The following is a 17,249-nucleotide window of genomic DNA, read 5'->3' as shown; positions in this document are numbered from 1 at the left end:
ATTCCTTCTGGATACGCCCATGGTTGGCATTGTGGAATAAATTCATTGAAGTTAATGATTGATTTAATCTTCCTTCATTTCTTTCTTTCTTCATTTCTTTCTTTTTTTTTTCAATCTTTAGTGCTTCGTTTCCTTCTTTGTTTCAATCTTTCTTTCTTCATTTCTTACTTTCTTCATTGCTTTCTTTCTTTCAATCTTTCTTCATTTCTTTCTTTCAATCTTTCTTTCTTTCAATCTTTCTTTCTTCATTTCTTTTTTTCTTTCAATCTTTCTTTTTTTCTTTCTCCCAATCTTTCTTTCTTCATTTCTTTCTTTCTTTCAATCTTTCTTCATTTCTTTCTTTCTTTCTTTCAATCTTTCTTTCTTCATTTCTTTTTTTCTTTCAATCTTTCTTTATTTCTTTCTCCCAATCTTTCTTTCTTCATTTCTTTCTTTCTTTCAATCTTTCTTTCTTCATTTCTTTCTTTCTTTCAATCTTTCTTCATTTCTTTCTTCCAATCTTTCTTTCTTCATTTCTTTCTTTCTTTCAATCTTTTTTCATTTCTTTCTTCCAATCTTTCTTTCTTCATTTCTTTCTTCCAATCTTTCTTTCTTCATTTCTTTCTTTCTTTCAATCTTTCTTCATTTCTTTCTTCCAATCTTTCTTTCTTCATTTCTTTCTTTCTTTCAATCTTACTTCATTTCTTCTTTCTTTCAATCTTTCTTCATTTCTTTCTTCCAATCTTTCTTTCTTCATTTCTTTCTTTCTTTCAATCTTACTTCATTTCTTCTTTCTTTCAATCTTTCTTCATTTCTTTCTTTCAATTTTTCTTTCTTCATTTCTTCTTTCTTTCAATCTTACTTCATTTCTTCTTTCTTTCAATCTTTCTTCATTTCTTTCTTTCAATTTTTCTTTCTTCATTTCTTTCTTTCTTTCGTTCTTTCTTTCTTCCTTCCACTCTTCCTATTTTCATGCGCGCCGCACCTTTTAGGTGTGTTGACATCACGGAATATATTCATTTATCTTATTAATCTTTCCTTTCTTCTAGCAGCTCTTTCTTTTTCTTTCTTTCTTCCATTCTTTCCATTTTTATCATACGTTTAGTTCCGAAATCTCTCTTTTTTTAAAAAATGTTATAGAAAAAATCTAGACGGTGTTAACAAGGGACCAGCTGAAAGACAAACTGGCGACAGATTCTCCAACACGAACCCAAAACCAAGAAAAACCAAGAGTAGTCAGCCTTTAATCGACTTCCCAGAAACCCTCTCTTGTCCAGGATGTGCAAGGGATGTAATTCATGCATTGGTCGTCTGCCCACAGGATGGCGATGTCACGAGAACCTTCAGGAGACACTAGACAACGCTTTCAATTCATGATCTTATCACACGGGACTACAACTACGTCAGAGCAAGTCGTGATTTATCAGGAGGAACCAGTATGGCGGAGCATGATGGGCTGGACTTACAAGAATTTAAACTATGGCGGCTGTAAATCTAAATAAATCTAAAATCTAGGTTACTCGAACCAATTTTTAAAAAAGTTAGTCAATTTTTTGGTCAGACAATATAATCAAGTGTTAAGGCCACTCGTGTTCTAGTGACCCCATTGGATATTCTCAAAAAACGTTGAACGTTAAAAATCAAATTCCTATCTTGTATTAGGCCTTAAAGCTATAGATTATAAACTGAATTAATATTAACTATAAAGTTAGGTTCAAACCATAGCTAATATCCAGGTTTTAATCTGCCTGGTTGTGCGTTTGCGCGCTGGACTGTCGTTCGGACTTATCAATGGTCCCGGGTTCAAACTCTGCCCGCTTCCATCCTCCGTCGTCCTGCCGGAGGTTTGGACAAGTCAGTAATTATCTTCAACTCTGAAGGAACATCCGAAACACGAAAAACATTTCACAAAACATTTTACGAATCTCATTTAAATGAGATGAGCCATTGTCGTTTAATGACTGAAGGAGGCCAACAATTTTATATTGTAACATTTTGTTTGAAAATATAAGAAAGCTGATCAAAATTTAAATGAATTTTTTTCTCTCTTAGATTATTCTTACAATCGACCTAGTAAATCAATATTTTAATGGCGGATGTTCTACTGCCCCCAACCAATGTCTCCTGTTTTGTAGTTGCTTGTATCGAGTTCTGTTGATACACAGTAACACACTCACATGTGAACCGGATGTATATTAGACATGATAATGTATGCAGAGAGCACACGGAGTAGTCTTTGAACGACGGAAGTGTACAGCTCTCCTTAAAAAAAGGCGAGATATGCTCTTCTGTTTTCAAATGACAAAAGAGATGTACTTCTGTCGTAAACGAGATGGCTGTTACTGTTGTCTTCAAGGGAAGAAATGTACTTCTGTCTTATAGAAGAAAGATGTACTTCTGTCATATAGACGAAAGCTGTACTTTTATAAAGTTGTACTTCTGTCTTATAGAAGAAAGATGTACTTCTGTCATATAGACGAAAGCTGTACTTTTATAAAAGATGTACTTTTGTCTTATAGAAGAAAGATGTAGGCCTACTTTTGTCTTATAAAATAAAGATGTACTTTTGTCTTAAAGAATAAATTTGTACTTTTATAAAAGATGTACTTTTGTCTTATAGAAGAAAGATGAACTTTTGTCTTATAAAAGAAAGATGTACTTTTGTCTTATAGAAGAAAGATGTACTTTTGTCTTATAGAAGAAAGATGTAGGCCTACTTTTGTCTTATAAAATAAAGATGTACTTTTGTCTTAAAGAATAAATTTGTACTTTTATAAAAGATGTACTTTTGTCTTATAGAAGAAATATGTACTTTTATAAAAGAAATATGTACTTTTGCCTTATAGAAGAAAGCTGTACTTTCGTCTTATAAAAGAAAGATGTACTTTTGTCTTAGAGAAGAACGATATACCTTTGTCTTATAGATGTCACATGACTTATCCAAACTAATTGATACAATTACATTTAATATAAGCTTTGGGATTTTTAAAAAGTATTTCTTATGTTTTTTTTTTTAATAATGAACTTTCTATAAAGATTTTTTTGTTTACGTTCGAGAGTTTCACCACAATAACTGAAGCATTCACCCACAGTGGACTTGGTGTGGACAATATCAATTTCACTAAGAAATAAGTTGTTTAACTGGTCAATATAGGAATATTTGGTTATTGACCTCGTTTGACCAGACGGCCCCTCATTTCTAAATCACTACGAGTTATCCTATATTCCCTAACGCCCACTCAATCTCCTTTTAGTACGCCCCCTATTGATGTAAACTAAACCCTGTAATGTCAATCAACCTATTCTTCCTGTAAGTACGCAATGTAAGCAGAGAGTCTTAGGCAGTCGAGGTTCGACACCAGACTCGAGCAGAGTCGTGTTGGCTGAGCAGCACGGTAAATCTTCTCCCAGATACCCCCTCCACCACTGTTTCACAAAAGAGATTCAACTCTGAGCATGCTATAAGCATGAAAGTCACTATATATATTGTCAATATATATATAATATTGTTGATGTGGTTGTTTGATCAATCTTAAACTTATAGATCTACTTGAGTGTAGATGTTAAACGCGAGCTCAATACTGACACATCCAACAATTAATGGATAAATTGAAGAAATCCAGCTATTAACTTAACAACAGTTTATTTCAGAATGAGAGCACAGTCGACCGGTCGTCTCCACGCTACAAGCCGGTCTCCTTCGTTTTTGTTCGTCCGTTAATTCTCTTCTATTTCCGATCTCACTTTTTAAATGATCTGTCGCGTCACTCAGGAAATACCCGATTAAACACCAACTTTTACGCGTCTTGCTATAGTGTCATTACAATATCAAATCTATTTTTGAAAAAAAAATTTATAGGTCATGCAATAAGAAATGTACCACAAGCGCGTTAATCAAAAGTTTCGGCGCACTTTGAATTTAAATTAAACAAGCGACTGGTTACCTGGTCGCGGGTATTTAAAGTCTTGCGGTATGAAATGTCGTTAGGCCGTGTCGATGGTCCCGAGGTTATACCCTGCCCCGCTGCCCGTTGCCACGCCCCGTCGTCCTGCGGGAGGTTTGGACTAGGAAATAGACTATTTTCAACTCTGAAGGAACATCCGAAACATGTAACATTCACGACCGAATGGAAATCAATTTATGACGAATGATTACCACAACACTCGCAGCTACACGTGGTAATCGTTTAATTTTGATGTGTTTTTAAATCTTGTGCCAAATTGGTGCGTTAAAAACTATTATGACCCGCCCAAATTTGTCCTTTAAGTTTATGGCCCGCCCAAATTTGTCCTTTAAGTTTATGGCCCGCCCAAATTTGTCCTTTAAGTTTATGGCCCGCCCAAATTTGTCCTTTAAGTTTATGGCCCGCCCAAATTTGTCCTTTAAGTTTATGGCCTGCAGCGATCGGACCCCATGATGACTTGCTAACTTCGGGGCTCGCAAAGAACAGTACCAGGACAAAGAAGAAGAGGCAGACAGAGAAAGCGATGGGAGGACAACATAAAAGAATGGACGGGCCTGCCATTGAGAGAGGTTCTAAACAAGGCAAAGGACAGGGAGGAATGGAGAAAGACAGTCGACAAGTCTTGCCTGGTGCCCCAACGGTCCAACAGACGAAGGGATAGGTAAAGGTAAACGCAGCCCAAGCTGTGACCTACATATTTTGCCACATCCAGGGCAAGCATAACCATTGTCCGCCGGTGGTCGATTAAGATTTTCTTTTCGCCGTCCATGTCTGTCCTCGGCAGCAGATTATCGTTTGGTCTCAAATGTGTTTCCCGCTGTCTCGTTCTGAAGCCGCATGCCACCAGGTTCTCCCTTCTAGGTCAGATAAGCCAAGTTGGCGCCTAAGCTGGTCTTTAAAGCGTCTCCGTGGGGCACCTCTGTTATGTCGACCACCTTTCAGCTCTGAAAATAGTAAACAAAGTAATCAAAGAAAATACAATGGAATGTTGTATGAAAATATCGAAAGAGTTATTGTGCATGACTTTATGTTCTAATTTTAGACGTGTTATCTATGACTGGTACGTATACTTTGCGGTAAGGAATACTAGAGACACGCAAATGTTTACACTAATAGTATGCTATCTTGACGTGTCATTAGGACGAAAGACTAGAATCACTAGATGTATTTAGAAAGCCAAAGTTGAAGCCAAACAAATGATAGAATGTCGAGTTTGGTCGAAACTTGGAAGAACTTACATTCATTAATCTTTCAGGATCTCTCGTCTGGGGTCAGGTTGACACCCAACACTCACTAATTGTCAGGGTCATCTGTTTGAGCCAGAAATAGTTAGATCTAGAGGATTTAATTATAGTGCTATCAGATTAGACTGATAGTTGATGTGTAAAGTGTAGGGGTGCAATGTGTACAATAGGCGAAATGTAACGTGTAATCTGTAAGATGTAATCATGAAAGTCTTATGTGTAAGAAGTGAGCGTTTAATGTATAAGAGATAATATAGTAAACATATAATATTCATATTATAATACTTACTTAATCCAATGTACCTTCCATTCTCCGTGGCTAGTAGGGTCGTAGCCACACTTTTCTACCAAATTCGTTTTTTACAAAGTTTATATCAACTCACTCTGTCTGTCTGGTTAAAAGTGTGTACACATTATTTCTCCCACACCCATTCTCGGATAAAGCTGAAACTTTTGCACGATAATTCATTGGCATAAACAAGACATGAATCAATTTTAAAAAATTAACGCGTTATCAGATTAAGTGGATGCTTTAAACAATTATTTATTATACCTTACAAAACATTAAAAAAAATTAACCAATTAGTCAGTTAACTATTGGTAATTGTTTATTTTGGTTGATATCGAAAAGGGAAAATAACTTCTACATTCTTGTGTGATATAATTGTAAGTGCGAAGTTATTCCCCTTAGATACGTTTTTATTTTTAAACATCTTGCTTGTTGGTTACTGGAATTGATTCTCACGTGACCTCCGTGACCCCTATGTCGAAGGCGCCGATTCTCATGACTTCGATTTTCTAGTTGTTGATCAGTGATCCAGTTTTGTTCACTTCCAGAGTCTATTTGGCCCAAGCCTTTCGTTGTGGGAAGCGTGGTCGAGAGGCCAAGTGCGCTTGAACTTGGCTTGGATTGGCTACCTAGAAGGGGGCTCAAGGTTCGACACCCGACTCGGGCAGAGTTGTGCATCACGGAAAACCAACTCCTAGATACTCTTTCCCATCCAATGAGATTGGACCAAAAGCGCTACAAGCATGTATGCTATATAAAAGCTATAATAATAATGTCTGGGAGAGGAGATAGATGTATTCAACCAATTCCTGAGCTCTTTCAAAACTTAAAATAATATGGAAAGACAAAGACATAGCCCTCGGCATCAAAATCGAAATGATGCGCTCCCTGGTCATGGCCACATTTGTATATGCTTGTGAGTCTTGGACGCTGACAGCAAAGTGCTATTATTCAATTATTCCCCCTTCATTTTTGGGGCTAACCATTTACTTAATCAGTCATTTGATAGCTTTGCAATTCGTTGCTCAGACTCAGAGTTTGTATCATTTTACAATGATTAAATATCTTTTTGATTTATTCCCCGCTAGAACATATAATACAAATAAAGTTAAGCCAATGGCCTTGCCCCCTTGGGCTATCAGTGTTTGCAGATCATATCTCTTTATGTCCGCTTCTAGACTATAACCGTGCCAAACTAAATCTTTATTCTTCTGTGTTTTTTTTCAAATGACAGCCATAATGGGTTCAACACTAGTGAAATGAAAACGTAGCTCTATTACACCCCAAATAGTGCTGGGTATAACCGAACTTGATTTCTAGGTCTATTTTCAGAAAATCTCCTCTGACATACTTTGGGCTCATACATCACGCCAATCCATTGTTGTATTCGAATACCCATGGCCGTCGTAAAGGATAATTGGTGGATCTTTGACCATGAACGATTCTTTCCATTAGCACTTGTTCCGGTCTACCAAAAGCGAACCGGATGCAGACGGCAAGCCCAGGCTATTTGGAGGTAAGACCCTGAGAGTGAGACAGGTAGATTCAAAACTGAAATCGCGTCGGTGATTGGCTGGAAAATGTCGTGCTGGCAGATAACCATTGGATGAAAAGAAATGTAGTTATACAAACTTCTTCACTCTTGCTTTTATATCCTAGCGAGAGAGTGGCGCTTAGCTTACGAGACTAAGATTAGACAAATAGAATTAAGCCTACCTTTGTATGTGTCAGATAGACTGAGTTGAAATGGGTTAGTAACTAGACTGAGTTGAAATGGGTTAGTAACTAGACTGAGTTGAAATGGGTTAGTAACCTAAGCGACTGAGGTAATGGACCTCATTCACCAATCGTAAATAAACACATTTAGCCACGTCATAATATTGATAAAACAATGAAAAATACGTATCACGTGACAGCCGTTATGGATTACATAATTTGTATAGAAGATATATAGAATCGCGTGGCTAAATGTTGTTTGTTTACGATTGGTGAATGAGGTCCATTGTAACAACGAAAATCGACACAGATATATGCGAAAAACATATATAAATATCTCTATTGTTTAACGTTAGTTACTCAAGGTAAGATAACAACAAACACAAAGCCACGTTAGCCTTTATTACTGAGCATGAAAAAGCAAGCCTTTGTTTGGAATTATGCAATGTCATCCTTACCATTCTTCTCTCGAATTCTACCTTGTAATATTGAAATATCATCGCAGTCTCTTTAGTCTAACTCTATATATTGTAGTGTATGATAACTTACAAATAAAAACATATTGAAAAAAAAAAAAAAAAAGCCCACAAAAGAGGCAAAGAAAAGAGGCCTAATGCCTAAGGATTCCTATGATGATAAAGCTAAAACTGAATAGCGCAAATTCTGAGGTTTCCTTTAAAAAAAAAAAAACTTTACGCTATAAGAAAGGGCGTGTACATGGGGATACGCTCTCCCTGTGTAAAACACTTGTGATGGCATGCGTCCCAACCTCTGACCCCCAGAGTCCATCGACTGGCTAAGGACGTTCTCTTCGCTCGGTGAAACCTCTCTTACAGGCAGTGCTTCTGGTCTGGACTGGAGGTCCTCAGCTGGTGACACCAAACGTACAAGTCTGAGAATGCATCTGTTTTTAGGCAAGGCAGCTTTCTTCCTCTTCCACTAGTCTAAGCGAGACCATTAGTTAAAGAGGGCCTGAACACTGACCTGCAACGTCACAGCCTATGGGCAGCTTATAATGAATCTATAGCTGATGAGCTGCGGCGGGTATATTAAAATAAACAGTATAAATGATCATAAACTTAAAAAAAAAAAAAATAGGCATCGAACTGTCGACAACTGTCACTAAGTAACCTTTGACCCCGGGGAAGTGGAGATTGTAGACATTCAGTCAGAACGACAGCGACCTCGGAAGTCTGTATGTTGTCCTCAGTGTTGAGTATAACAATGTTAATGTAATCAATTTTTCTGAAGAAGGCAGTTGGACCTCACAGTATCCGCTCTTCAAGATAAATCAAAGCTTTTGGCTCCGGTGAAGCACAGATTGTGGTGCATTTAATTATGACATAATTAATTATGTCCCCGGTGAATTGAAGATTGTAAACATTCAATTAGAACGACTGCGCCCTCAGAAGTCTTCGTCACTTTGTCTTATTGTCCTTTGTGTTGTGTATAAGATATTTATGTAATTACAAAATACCGAATTAAAAAATAAATCTCGCGAGATCGTACACGGTAGCCTTCTTTATATTTTGGTGGGGGGGGGGGGGAATTTGAAAATTTAAATAATAATTACTTTAAATCTTATTTCAATGTATACTGGTAATTAAAATTTATGTTATCTGTATTATTGTAAATAAATAAATGATGTTTGAACGATGTAACATTAGTTATTAACCAATCATTTCATTAGAGTTTGCTAGCTCCCGTAAGAGCCGTAAAAAATTGCACTAGCCGACCGGTTAAGGTCGTCTGTGCGGGGTATTGGGAATAGTTTTCAACTAGCAATAACCACGCCTCGGTAAAACCTCATTGGCTATGGTACCGCCACTGCGCAAAGCTAAAGAGACATAGTATTATAGGGTAGTGAACAAAATAATTGTGTAACTAATTTATAGTTTCTAATAATTATTTAATCATTAGAATAAATAATATATTTACAATGATTTAAATAAAAATAACCATATAAATAAATATATTTTCTACATCTTAATATTATTAGAATTAAAACTTTTAAAAATTATGTCATTAATTATGCTAAATTAAAGAAATAGAAGTGTAAAATATAATCATTTAAGGGGCGAAATCCTATAGGTTATTTCTAAGGGCGGTAACCAAGAATTTTCTTTTAGCGCATATAAATTAACCAATCAATTATTGTGGTAATTTAAAAAGGAAGCGTTAAATATTTTATACATTTAAATATGATAAGTCTTTTTCAATCAAAAAATGTCTGTACTGTCACTAACAAAGCGTCAGAGCATGATAAAATAATATTAATAATAATGAAAACAAGCGCCAGAGAATGAATACTCATTCGAATGATTCGTCACTAACATAATAATAATAATAATCCATGAAATCCATTAGCTTAAGAAATTTGTCCAACAATTAGTGCATTACACCAATTACACTTAATGGAATAAGAAGCAATTGTCCTAAAATATAGAATAGTTAATTCGCCTTTATCTTTGATTTTGTGGCGTCCACTAAATTCACACTAAAAATGGCCATGTTTATTTCAAGAACCTATACTCTGGAGTCTGGATCTTGATTTCCCCACATTAATTTCTTTTCCATTCTTAACTCCCTTGTTTTCCCTCCAAGACGAGCTGATCGTCATAACCATGATTTGATTTACGCACTACAGAACCCTTCCGCTCCTTTTTGTTTCTCATTAGGGGTGCTAGTAGCCAGGTTGAGAGTCACTGCTCTAGTGTCTAGACTCCGTGCACTTAAATCCCTCTGACATTCAAACCAATCTCGCAATTTAACTTTGGACTTAATTTGCTCCATTGTGTAACCCGAGACTTCCCGCGTTCACCAGATCTCTATCGCGTGTCTCGAGAACAACATATTTAAGGATCTTTCTAGATAGATATGAACTCTAGCGCACTTTTACTCTACTCTCGCCAAGCTAATTCACTTCTAATTTAGAATTGCAATCGAATGTACTGTTAACATCTAAGTGAAGGTAAACATCTAATGTATAGCCAAACATCGAATTTATAATTACAATCTTTATTGTAGTTATCATCTCAATAGAGTAACATCTTTTTTATAGTTACCTAACATCTTGTTCATATTTAACATCTAGTTACACTTCTAATGTAACCTATAGTTAACATCTAGTTTATTATTATTATCTAGTTTATGTTTATGTAACCCAGCGGTTCTCAACCTTTTAAGCTCGGCGACCCCTTTTTTTACAATCCCCAACTTTGCCGCGACCCTACCCCCCCCCCCACACACACATAGGCTACAACAATAGATGAATAGACAATAACTGTCCATATTTTCGATGGTCTTAGGCGACCCCTGGCAAATCGTCATTCGACCCCTAAGGGGGTCGCGACCCAAAGGTTGAGAATCCCTGGTGTAGACTTCCATCATTGTCACCGCTCACCACTAATTGACACCTAATTTTTAGTTACTAATTTATGGTGAATAAATAATTTCTTATCGACATCAAAGTTATAATTAATGTCAAATTTATATTTAAACATCTTATTTATAACACCGATGATTACTTATAATTTATAATTTCAATCTTTATGACATCCACAAAAGCAGCGTATAGATTTAAGTTCAGCTATTTGCATTGTTCTTTTCATTAACACAAAATAAAATATCAGGTCAGATTGTACCTCTTACGGCCTTAAAGCCACATTGGCTCTCGTCCACTCAAGAGTGGGCTTGTCGGTCAAGCAAAAAGATGATTTTTCAAATCCTACCATTAACTCTTTCGCTTTGACTCATATTTAAACAAAATTTGAATAAATTATTTTGATAACTATTCATGAACCTATCGAGCTGAAATTTTACACATAAACTCTTGCTGTGTGACAAAATATTTTATAAAGATTTCTGAATGATCAATTCATTAATTATTCAATTTATAAATTAAACAGGATGGCTGCCTGGTCGTGCGGTTTGCGCGCTGGACTGTCGTTCGGATTTGTCGAGGGTTCAAACCCTGCCCGCTCCCATCCCCCGTCGTCCTGCGGGAGGTTTGGACTAGGAAGTAAACTATCTTCAACTCTGAAGGAACATCCGAAACATGTAAAACATTTTACAAACATTTTTTACAACAAATTAAAGCCAAGTGTTCCAAATATGGAAATCAGGGGAACTAACAACTATAATGTATCTTTCGTTTTACTGAGTATTTCTAATATCTCTTGTGCATGGTGGCGGTAAGACACAATCTTTCTTCATTATATTTTTGAAGTTAAAGCAGGAATTGATTTTAAAAGAAATAGAGATCTATTACTTGTGTATAGAACTATAAACTTTATATTTTATCGTCTGTGATTATTTTGCATAGAAAACCTTCCGATTTTTAGCTTCTGATGATTGTGAGGATAGTATATGGTGGCTGAGTAGTTAAGCGCTTGGCTTCCAAACTTTGGATTATGGGTTCGAATCTCGGTGAAGACTGGGATTTTGAATTTCGAAATTTTTAGGGCGCACTGAGTCCATCCAACTCTAATGGTTACTCGACATAAGTTAGGGAAAGTAAAGGCGGTTGGCCGTTGTGCTGGTCACATGACACCCTGCTCGTTAACCGTTGGTCAAAGACACAGACGACATCGACATTATCTGCCCCTAGATCGCAGGGTCTGAAAAGCAATCTTTACTTTAAAAAAAATTCCTTTTAATGAATTGCTTGTAATGATTGGGTAAAGAAAGTATTCAGATTGAATGCTTGTGATTTCACAAAGATAGCCTTCTCATTAATAGTCAGTCACTTTGACCATTATTAATGAGTGGCCTATCACGAGAAGGTGGCCTAGTCCCCAGGTAGCACTGAGGTCAATGAAAGCCTCGCTCTGACCCAGTGACCAGCTGTTCATCAAACCCTAACGACCACCAAATCAGAGCTACTTCTGACCATACCCCTACAGATAAGAGAAATTTAACAGCCCCTTTTTTTTTTTTTGTTCTCCTCCTTTTTCCTTCCATCTTTTAGCTTATCGTCTGCTATGCCGTGTCGTGCTGTCCTGAATGGGATGACGTCATAACAACTTGTACGAAGTCGGGTAACCATGGCAACAGCGTGCCCGCCTGACCATATGACATTGTTAATCAAAAGCGTTTTCTTCCTCTCCCCATCTCCCCCCCCCCCCCCCGACATTGTATTCAAATTTCTAGTTTCTTGTTCATTATTGCGTTGCAGTTAACGTAAGGGCTTTGTAAAGGGCTACATTAGCAGACGTCTGGTCTCGATAGTTTGATGTTGAGAGACATGTCTTCTGTCTGCTAATTATTCATTGATGATGTTCGACGGGAATTGAAGTTTGAGCTAAATAAAGGGAAACAAATCAAGAAATACTTCGCTTTAATTTTGTTCACCATTGATTTAAAAAAAGAAATTCTAATGCACTTGTAAATAATAAAATACATTTATTGGTCCGTTATTCAAATACAATGTTTGATTTTTGATTTACCGGCCCATAGCACAGCATTGAAAAACAACAAATTCTCTTTAATTAAAGAGCAAACACTATAATGAGTGAAATAGCATTCATTAGTTTCATGTCATCAATTTTTTTACTAGACCTAAATTGACCATGGATTGACAAAGATAAATTTATATGATTGGAAATATTTTTAAAAAGCTTATATCAACTCTGTCTGTCTGGTAAAAAGTTTGAACACAATTTTGTTCCCATTCTCGGAGCAAGCTGAAATTTTGAATAATTTTTTCATAGTCGATGACGAATCAATCGGAAAATTAACTTCTTAGTGAATCAATTAGAACTAAATTTGTTATATTTATGGCAGAAGGGGAGCTAAATCCTGCCATTTTCAGTTAAAATGGCCGTAATTAGCGGTTATTTCCCACAGATAAGCTTTGTTTTAAAAAAAGTAATCTTTCTTTTTCTTTTGCTTGTTACTCATTGTTTCTTATAGCATTAAGTTTTGTGGCCCTGTTAGGCACCTCCGGGCTGTGTCCTGTGTAAGTCAACGCGGAGGTAACACTCGACTCATCAACCAAACACAAGGTCAAAGGTCAACGACATAAAGGTAGTCGACGCTGGTGAACGATGTCAAACTAAAAATTTCATACGTAATGAAGGGAACCATCGAATGTCGTATTAACTCTTTCTCTCCTAACTGACGATACCAGCGTTGATTCCACCAGAATGTGGTAAATAATTACGGAGAGAAAGAGTTAAACTTCAGAAACTAAAGACAAAAGTCTTCCGTGTTTTCTTTCGTTACACTTCAAAATCCTCGTCTTGTTTTTAATGACCATCACGTTACTGTCTCTAAGTCGTTGCAGGGGTTCCCGGTGTGCTCGGCCTTCGGCCATGCATTCTAGTCCATGCGCCCGGAGTGCCGGATATATCGGAAATAGCAATGTTTTATATAGGCATTGACTTAGACCTCTTCCAGACAGAACGGTTTGTTCAAGCAGGCCTACACGCCTAGAGTTCGAAGAACCTTGGGCTCAACTCTTGTGACAATGACACAGTGTGACAGTGCAGTCATTAAATGAAAATAGTGATGAAACGGAAAGTCAATACTTGACATGATGCAGAACATGAATTTGAGATGTCATTATCCAACAAGCAAAATAAAAAAACAAACTACTTATTTAATAAACAAAGCTTTTCTAAGGGGAAACAACTCCGCACTCTTATCTTTCAATAATGTAAAGAAATGAATGTTTATCCTACTCAGTAGATAGTGTGATCTCAAGCTCGGGTTAGATCAGCGGTTCTCAACCTTTTAAGCTCGGCGACCCCTTTTTTAGAATCCCCCACTCGGCCGCGACCCCCCTCCCCACACACACAGCAAAAGAAGAATAGACAAAAACAATCCATATTTTCGATGGTCTTAGGCGACCCCTGGCAAATCGTCAATCGACCCCCAAGGGGGTCGCGACCCAAGGTTGAGAACCCCTGGGTTAGATGGACAAACGTGTCAATTCCTTTGAATAGTTGGAAGACTGCCTCTCTTTACAAAGTTTATATCAACTCTGGTCAAAAGTTTGTACACGTTATTTCTCACACACCCAATCTCGGATCAAGCTGAAACTTTGCACAAATTATTTCTTTTACCTGACAACACAAGAATCAATTAAAAAAAATTAACCTGTTAGTTAATTAATTATCGATAATTAATTATTTCGTTTGGTATTTCGAACAAGGGAAAGAACTAGGCATAAGTTAAATTAGACCTCATTATACTTTGTAGAGAGGAAAGTTTGAAACTAACAATAAAGCCTTCTATTGAGAACCCCTGACTTAAACCAAAACTAAGGTAAACATACTTAATCTTAAAAAGCAATGACTACAAATTAATGCAATTATTGCTATTGCTAAAATCTAATTTGATGAAACGCAATACTAGAAATTTAAGAGTTATCTTCCTTTTACAGATTGCTTACTACAGTAATTAGATTTACATTTGCGTTTTACTTTGCCCGGACACCAGAAATATAATTCAAGAACAATGAATAAAATATGATTTAATCAAAGTAATGTAATAATGTGTAGAAACCGCAAAAAAAAAAACAACAACAACAACAACAAAAAAACAACTACAAAAAAAAAACAAACAACACACAAACAAAATGATGTGGTACATTTAAATTCTTACAATTAACACATTTTACATGAGCCTGTTTGGGCCCCCTAGTTGTGGTGGGCCCGGGAGAAATGAACTCATTAGCGCCCATGGTTTCTAGCCACTGCTTGTGTCAGTTTTAAGTGGGCTAAAATAAATAAGGGCAAATGAATATTAAAAAAAAAATTTTTTTGGATGTACATTTACAAGAGCGATTTATTTCTATCGCACTGAAAATGCACTTGTTATTGATATGTTTAAACGTGAAGTTAGGTTGCTGTTAGAAGTTTAATTATATTGTTGCAATCTATATTCTAGACCAGGGGTGGGCAACTTACACGGAACGCGGGCCACATGCGACTCGCCGGAGTTGTGTATGCGGCCCGCAGACACATACAGAAATTAAGGTGTGCCAACAGATTATACATATGCAAATATATTAAACATATATACTTTTAAATATCTATTTCAACTATTGAAACGTCTGATTCTTATGACGAAGAGGATAAAGAAACATTGTCTCTAAACGTCATTCTGAAAAGTTTAAACGAACATTTTTCTTATCGGCAATATGCTAAATCATTCAGTCAAAGACACAAACTCAAGGCCCAGTTGTCACATCATTGTTTGATAGCCAGTGACATGAATAGAGTTGGGAAGCACGGAGTACACTTTATATTTGTGTCTCACGTGAGAAACAAAAGGGCTACAGTTGAATTGTGGGTAAGAAGTCTCGTTTTGGGAGTTGACCACATGGTCAGAAATCAGTCGACGCCATGGGTAGTTAGCTATGTATTTGATGAGTTTCATTTGGATTATATTGAGAATTTATGTGAAGTATTTTATGTGATTTCTTGACGGCTGGTGTTGCCAATTTATTGTTAACTGTTTTATTATCACGATTAAAAGTAATTCGTCTGCTACGATGGAGTTTATTTCTAGATGAACATGTTGTGGTGATATTACTCAGTAGATCTAGCAGACATTAGCAACAACAAATGCACAACTCTAACAATACCAGAATAGGTATAAATATAATACAAAGAAACATAAATCAAGAAGAACTTAATGTTTATATAATTACAAGCTGACACCAGTATTTATTTAACTCTATGAAGAATTGTGTCAAAAAGTGTTGGGTTGCCTTCGAACAAGATGGCAGGTGTAAAAAGCCGATGGAGCCCGTGCTTTGACTTAGAAAAACATGCTTTGTAAAAAAATAAAGAACAATATTCCAACCATAAACGGGAAGGTTTGCGCAAAGCTGCATTAAATATCAAACATATTATTGACACAAATATCTCAGTTTTCAAACTTATCAGAGATAAGGGTTTTAACCACAGACACATCCGAAAATTAATTGAAGATTTGTAAACAAACATTCCGATGTTCGGCACTACAGAAGTGTTCGCTGGTTTAGCATGTGCAAGGAATTGAGAAGAATATGGGATCTCAAGGAAGAAATTGTTGTTCCTTAAAGGACATAGACTGTGACCTCGTTACTAAGTGCAAGGTATTGAGAAGAATATGGGATCTCAAGGAAGAAATTGTTGTTCCTTAAAGGACATAGACTGTGACCTCGTTACTAAGTGCAAGGTATTGAGAAGAATATGGGATCTCAAGGAAGAAATTGTTGTTCCTTAAAGGACATAGACTGTGACCTCGTTACTAAGTGCAAGGTATTGAGAAGAATATGGGATCTCAAGGAAGAAATTGTTGTTCCTTAAAGGACATAGACTGTGACCTCGTTACTAAGTGCAAGGTATTGAGAAGAATATGGGATCTCAAGGAAGAAATTGTTGTTCCTTAAAGGACATAGACTGTGACCTCGTTACTAAGTGCAAGGTATTGAGAAGAATATGGGATCTCAAGGAAGAAATTGTTGTTCCTTAAAGGACATAGACTGTGACCTCGTTACTAATATTTCTAATGAAGAATGGATGTTTTTAATCCAGAGTATTACAAAGGCTTGTTTGCATTTTAAGTGTTTGTGCATGTTAAAACTTTTTAAACATAGCTATCCCATTTCTCCAGGCAAGCAGTTGAAAACAGGTTTTGTCATTTTACTTTGCTGAAAGTGGAAACTATTTCTAGTGAAATGGTTGAAAAGTACAAGACTTCCATGGATTCCTTGATTGTTGAATTTGAAAGCAGATTTTCAGACGTCAAAACAACTTGGAGCCAGTTTGTTTTCGAGAACATCAGCTAAATCCTTTTGTGCACACGTTTATTCAGCTCGAAAAGCAAATTCTGACCTGAAAGAGAAGTTACAATCGGTTCTTCTTTGGGAGTCACAAGTAGTAAGCTAGTTCCACAGTTCAGGAACATTATGCTTGAGTGTAAACAGTTAAATACTTCACATTACATATATATATATATGTAAAAATATGCGGCCCACGCCTGTTCTAGATAGTGTGTTATTGTATGTATCTGTGTCGTGTGTGAACTGAGAATACTGACCAGAGTGTCATTGTGTGTGTG

General features: G+C 36.5%; 1 non-coding gene across 1 annotated transcript; it reads right to left on the bottom strand.

Annotated features, from left to right (window-relative positions):
• Positions 1–8,893: 8,893 nt before the first annotated feature.
• LOC129928887 (U4 spliceosomal RNA) lies at positions 8,894–9,032 on the bottom strand. The gene has a single exon (XR_008780414.1). It is a non-coding gene; the product is annotated as a U4 spliceosomal RNA (small nuclear RNA).
• Positions 9,033–17,249: the final 8,217 nt, after the last annotated feature.

The sequence above is a fragment of the Biomphalaria glabrata genome, chromosome 10 (genome assembly GCF_947242115.1).
Source record: "Biomphalaria glabrata chromosome 10, xgBioGlab47.1, whole genome shotgun sequence".
In the NCBI taxonomy this organism is placed as follows: Eukaryota; Metazoa; Mollusca; class Gastropoda; family Planorbidae; genus Biomphalaria; species Biomphalaria glabrata.
This window is presented reverse-complemented; position numbering and strand designations above follow the sequence as displayed.